The 6,997-nt window shown below is 42.1% G+C and overlaps 1 pseudogene; it reads left to right on the top strand.

Annotated features, from left to right (window-relative positions):
* Nucleotides 1-6,004: 6,004 nt before the first annotated feature.
* LOC126299654 (5S ribosomal RNA) lies at nt 6,005-6,122 on the top strand (annotated as a pseudogene).
* Nucleotides 6,123-6,997: the final 875 nt, after the last annotated feature.

Here is a 6,997-nt window from a genome sequence, read left to right as displayed (position 1 = left end):
TATCCTCCTTTCAAGACACTGTCCATTCCATTCAATTGCTCTTCCAAGTCCTTTGCTGTTTCTGACAGAATTACAACGTCATCGGCGAACCTCAAAGTTTTTATTTCTTCTTCATGGATTTTAATACCTACTCAGAATTTTTCTTTTGTTTCCTTTACCGTTTGCACAATATACAGATTGAATAATATCGGGGAGAGACTACAACCCTGTCTCACTCCCTTCCCAACCACTGCTTCCCTCTCATGTCCCTCGACTCTTATAACTGCCATCTGTTTTCTGTACAAATTGTAAATAGCTTTTCGCTCCCTGTATTTTACCCCTGCCACCCTATGAATTTGAAAGAGAGTATTCCAATCAACATTGTCAAAAGCTTTCTCTAAGTCTACAAATGCTAGGAACGTAGGTTTGCTTTTCCTTAATCTTTCCTCTAAGAAAAGTCGTAAGGTCAGTATTGCCTCACGTGTTCTAGTATTTCTACGGAATACAAACTGATCTTACTCGAGGTCGGCTTCTACTAGTTTTTCCATTGGTCTGTAAAGAATTTGCGTTAGTATTTTGCAGCTGTGACTTATTAAACTGATAGTTCGGTAATTTTCACGTCTGTCAACACCTGCTTTCTTTGGGATTGGAATTATTATATTCTTCTTGAAGTCTGAGGGTATTTCGCCTGTTTCATACACCTTGCTCGCCAGATGGTAGAGTTTTGTCAGGACTGGCTCTCCCAAGGCTGTCAGTAGTTTTAATGGAATGTTGTTTACTCCCGGGGCCTTGTTTCGACTTCGGTCTTTCAGTGCTCTGTCAAATTCTTCACGCAGTATCGTATCTCCCATTTCGTCTTCATCTACATCCTCTTCCATTTCCATAATATTGTCCTCAAGTACATCACCCTTGTATAGACCCTCTATATACTCCTTCCACCTTTCTGCCTTCCCTTCTTTGCTTAGAACTGGGTTTCCATCTGAGCTCTTGATGTTCATACAAGTTGTTCTCTTATCTCCAAAGGTCTCTTTAATTTTCCTGTAGGCAGTGTCTATCTTACCCCTAGTGAGATAAGCCTCTACATCCTTACATTTGTCCTCTAGCCATCCCTGCTTAGCCATTTTGCATTTCCTGTCGATCAAATTTTTGAGACGTTTGTATTCCTTTTTGCTTGTTTCATTTACTGTATTTTTATATTTTCTTCTTTCATCAATTAAATTAAATATTTCTTCTGTTACCCAAGGATTTCTACTAGCCCTCTTCTTTTTACCTACTTGATCCTCTGCTGCCTTCACTACTTCATCCCTCAAAGCTACCCATTCTTCTTCCACCGTATTTCTTTCCCCCATTCCTGTCAATTGCTCCCTTATGCTCTCTACAACCTCTGGTTCTTTTAGTTTATCCAGGTCCCATCTCCTTAAATTCCCACCTTTTTGCAGTTTCTTTAGTTTTAATGTACAGGTCATAACCAATAGATTGTGGTCCGAGTCCACATCCGCCCCTGGAAATGTCTTAAAATTTAAAACCTGGTTCCTAAATCTCTGTCTTACCATTATATAATCTATCTGAAACCTGTCAGTATCTCCAGGCTTCTTCCATGTATACAGTCTTCTTTTATGATTCTTGAACCAAGTGTTACCTATGATTAAGTTGTGCTCTGTGCAAAATTCTACCAGGCGGCTTCCTCTTTCATTTCTTTGCCCCAGTCCATATTCGCCTACTATATTTCCTTCTCTCCCTTCTCCTACTACCGAATTCCAGTCACCCATGACTATTAAATTTTCGTCTCCCTTCACTATCTGAATAATTTCTTTTATTTGATCATACATTTCATCAATTTCTTCGTCATCTGCAGAGCTAGTTGGCATATAAACTTGTACTACTGTAGTAGGTGTGGGCTTCGTATCTATCTTGGCCACAATAATGCGTTCACTATGCTGTTTGTAGTAGCTTACCCGCATTCCTATTTTCCTATTCATTATTAAACCTACTCCTGCATTACCCCTATTTGACTTTGTGTTTATAACCCTGTAGCCACGTGACCAGAAGTCTTGTTCCTCCTGCCACCGAACTTCACTAATTCCCACTATATCTAACTTTAACCTATCCATTTCCCCTTTTTAAATTTTCTAACCTACCTGCCCGATTAAGGGATCTGACATTTCTCGCTCCGATCCGTAGGACGCCAGTTTTCTTTCTGCTGATAACGACATCCTCTTGAGTAGTCCCCGCCCGGAGATCCGAATGGGGGATTATTTTACCTCCGGAATATTTTACCCAAGAGAACGCCATCATCATTTAATCATACAGTGAAACTGCATGCCCTCGGGAAAAATTACGGCCGTAGTTTCCCCATGCTTTCAGCCGTTCGCAGTACCAACACAGGAAGGGCGTTTTTGTTATTGTTACAAGCCCAGAGCAGTGAGTCACCTAGACTGTTGCCCTTGCAACTACTGAAAAGGCTGCTGTCCCTCTTCAGGAACCACACGTTTGTCTGGCCACTCAACAGATACCCCTCCGTTGTGGTTGTACCTACGGTACGGCTATCTGTACCGCTGAGTCTCGCAAGCCTCCCCACGAACGGCAAGGTCCATGGTTCATGGGGGGGCTATTACCAGTATGTTCCAAAATTTTCTCAAATATTCTGCTAAGCAGACTAACACCATATGCAGATGAAATTGTGGGGGATTACCAAGCTGGCTTTCGGGGGAAGAGATCAACTATAGACCAAATATTCACCTTTCGTCAAATTTTGGAAAGGAAATGGTAATACAATAAACCAGTTCATAAATTTTACAAAATCATATGATTCTGTATTGCAATCAAACCCGTACAGAATTCTTTTGGAAGTTGGAATACCAAAAGTATGTTAGACTTATAGAAAGGAGTTTGAAAAACATAAAAGGTAGAGTACGCGTGGGAAAATTGGAGTCAGAAGAATTTGTAACAAAGAACGGACTTAAGCAGGGAGATGCCCTGTCTCCGCTACTTTTTAATTTAGTCCTAGGATATATTGTACGAATAGCAGCAGATAATTCAGAGTGTGTGGAGTTAAATGGAACTATTAAGATATTAGGGTATGCAGATGATCCGAACACCATTAGTGATAGAAAAGAATCTGTAACAGCAAATGCGAATGCGTTAATCAAGGCTAGTGAAGCTGTAGATCTAAGGATAAGTGAAGACAAAACTAAATACCTGGTTACTACTAGAATGCCAACAGCAGTAGATCAGGAAATGTTAAGAGTTGGAGACATGCAGTTTGAAAAAGTGAACACATTTAAGTATCTAGGCGTGGACATCACTTCGAGAAATGAGACTGAATCCGAACTGAAGAAGAGATTACGGGCGAGAAATGCATGCTACTTCACACCGAATAGATTACTTTCATCACCGATGTTGCCTAGCAATTTAAAGATTAGAATATAGAACACTATTACTCTACCAGTTATGCTGTATGGGTGTGAGACTTGGTCTCTCACTGTGCAAAATAAAAAGCCGTTTCTTCGAGTATTTGAAAACAAAATTTCGAGGAAAATTTTCGGGGCAAAAAGAGATGACATTAGCGGAGAGTGGCGAAAACTGCACAACGAAGATGTTCCCGAACTCTATTCAAGCCCTGACATAATCAGTATTAGCCTGCGATGGGCGGGGCACGTAGCTCGAATGGATGAGGGCAGGGCAGCGCGCAGAGTACTGGTAGGGCACTTAGAGGGAATACGCCCTGTGGGGATACCTTGGCGTGGATGGGAGGACAATGTGAAGGCTGATTTGAGGAGCCTAGGTATTGAAGTGAATGGAAAGAAATAGCCCAAGACAGGGACAGATGGCGAAAATACGTTGTTGCAGTAATGGGCTATCGAGTCCGGTATGGTGAGTGAGTGTGTGTGTGTGTGTGTGTGTGTGTGTGTGTGTGTGTGTGTGTGTGTGTGTGCATTGTTGTAATGCAGACGTTCAAATTATCAGATTTATTTAATTTAAGTTGTATACCACATCGTTCTAATCGGATTCAGCCAGCCACTCTTAATGTGGATTTCAAAAAAATGGTTCAAATGGCTCTGAGCACTATGCGACTTAACTTCTGAGGTCATCAGTCGCCTAGAACCTAGAACTAATTAAACCTAACTAACCTAAGGACATCACACACATCCATGCCCGAGGCAGGATTCGAACCTGCGACCGTAGCGGTAGCTCGGCTCCAAACTGTAGCGCCAGAACCGCACGGCCACTCCGGCCGGCGATGTGGATTTCCAGCTACGACTCTCATCATATGGCAGACTCGGTAAACCACATTCCTGATCGGACTGTTGAATCTGCATCACTTATCTATGACAGGGCCTCAATTCTTATACGCTATGGAAAATACTTATACAATGTGTTTAATACAAATACGTTATTTAAATATAAATATATGAAGTAACGAGATAACAATTTATTTACAAGACCACAGCCCCATCCATCAGAGCAGAGAAATGCAAGATTGGTTTAAGGGCCAAAAGATGATAAAGCTGTTGTCGTTTGTTCCACGATTACTGGATCTCAACCCGATAGAGAAATGCAAGTGACCTTTGGACGAATATAGAAAACGTATGGTGGGAAGCAAACCATCACGCTACACTATCGAGGACCATAGTGGAATCAATGCCCCGACGCCTTCGACAAATCTTATGTAATGACGGTGGGTGGGTTGCTTACTAAAAGTATACTCGTCCACAGAACCTATGTGGGGACTCATCTGATAATCAGTCAAGCTTTGATTTGTCGCAGCTCTTTGGCACACAAGTCCATTTACTTTTAGTCTCCTCTTCACAATTCTTGCAATGTAAGGTAACTGAAAAATCTCATACACTTGACGCAAACTGAGGAAGTAATTGGCGCATGTGTTGTTCAACATACAGCAGTCGTCACTCTCATTGGAATCAATAGAAGTGTGTGTGTGTGTGTGTGTGTGTGTGTGTGTGTGTGTGTGTGTGTTTGTGTGTGTTTGTGTGTTTGTGTTTTCGTGTTCACGCACAATATGAATCAATGCAATTGACATTAGAGAAGAGACAAGCAACAATAAATAATTCATCAGATACACTGTAAAGTACTTTAATGCAATGGCTAGTTACTACAAACTGAATATTTACGCAACCCTTACCTTCATATTACGTTAAGTAAGATGTTAAGATGTACTAACTCCATAATATTGTTAGCAGAGACAGCGCGCTGTTGTTTTCGCGGCTCGCGACAAGTGCAACGATTAGCAGTGACCAATGTCGTCACTATTTCTTTATGTTGGCTGAGGGTGGACACTGCAGCAGACGCTTCGTCTTAAACAGGATGAAATCACCTTGGCTCTGACTGCAGTGAGCGGACATTACTGCCTGCCTGTTCTTATAGTAACCAACGTGAGACTCTACTCATAAGTGCCACGGAGGAGTTGGAACGGGTATCAGAATATTAACCAGTGATGGAATGTCCACTCTATTTGAATCCCAAGAAAATAGGAACATTCCCACAAGGTAATGTGAGGTGATATCTAAATTTGTCCAACACACAAAAATTAACTGCAGAGATTTCATGCACGCAGTAGTAGCATACAAGGAAATAATGTCTTGGAAGCGTATACTTCATTTCCTCCTCTCATACCAACGGCGTTGTTTTAGTGTGAGGTGAGAAAATAAGCACAAAATACTAAAGTTTCTGAGAAGTCATTTCCTCTTCTCACATTACAGCTTTTGTTTTAGTATGAAGTGAAAAAATGAACAGTTAGCGTTATGTAGCATAATATGACACCAGATTCTTACCGTAGGACCTATCGGAAACCCAAAATGCAGGGAGCTCCCCATTCTTTTGTCCAACAGCCTGTTTCCTTTCATGCATTATTACTGCTCGCAGATTCTTATTTAAGGACATGCATGTATCAAGTTCTTCAGCAGAATGAGCCTTATGTTATTGTGCTAATTACGGTATGGAAAAAATTCAACAAAGACGAATTCCCCTAGAGCAGTGAAGATATTTGCACATGTCTGTATTCAGCAATGCCAACGGCCTTGACGCAGTGGTAACACCGGTTCCCGCAAGATCACCGAAGTTAAGCGCTGTTGGGCTCGGCTAGCACTGGGATGGGTGACCATCCGGTACACCGAGCGCTGTTGGCAAGCGGGGTGCACTCAGCCCTTGTGAGGCAAACTGAGGAGCTACTTGATACAGAAGCAGCGGCTCCGGTCTCGAAAACTGAAATACGGCCTGGAGAGCGGTGTGCTGACCACATGCCCCTCTATATCCGCATCCGGTGAAGCTTATGGGCTAAGGATGACACGGCGGCCGGTCGGTGCCTTTGGGCCTTCAAGGCCTGTTCGGGAGGAGTTTAGTTTAGTTTTAGTATTCAGCAATGGCTGCCAGCTGCCCCAACACTTTACGGAATTCACGCGCAGGCAACACAACTGTGAGTGCACTTCAGACTTCATTCACTAAGATGTGAGGAGACGCTTTCCGAGTGATATTCAATCCAAAATGAGGTGTTATTAAGGTAGCTGAGTTTACTAGCAATTACACTTTGATAATTTCCATATGAATATTCCGATTGTCAAAAGAACCCGTTAGTGTGAAATCATCGGGAACTACATTAACATCAAACTGCAAAACTTGAGACAATACATGGCCTCTTCCCTTCACTGGGTAATCTCTTACTGTTATTTAGGATTCTCTCTGTCCTAGACGTAATGCAAATGGAACTTCACATTCATGAGGCGCTTTCCACTATTCTTGACAAACATCAGAAACTTGTCATCACCGCGTGTATGATGATAATGCTACAGCTTGGCAGTGGATGTGATGGTGTTATACTGTCAAACTGCTTACTGTTAATGGTGGCGCACATAATCTAGAGCTGACTACCTAAGTAAAGATAGTGTGGTGGCTGCACCGAAACAAGAGTACATTTGACATATGCAAACTAAGAAAAATCCCAAGTTAAGTGCAAGGAGTGTACACGCTCACGTGTATCTATACTTCATCGATACCCATTTGGCAA

The sequence above is a fragment of the Schistocerca gregaria genome, chromosome X (genome assembly GCF_023897955.1).
Source record: "Schistocerca gregaria isolate iqSchGreg1 chromosome X, iqSchGreg1.2, whole genome shotgun sequence".
Classification (NCBI taxonomy): Eukaryota; Metazoa; Arthropoda; class Insecta; order Orthoptera; family Acrididae; genus Schistocerca; species Schistocerca gregaria.
Note: the sequence above shows the minus strand (reverse complement) of the source record. Positions and strands in the feature narration are given on the sequence as shown.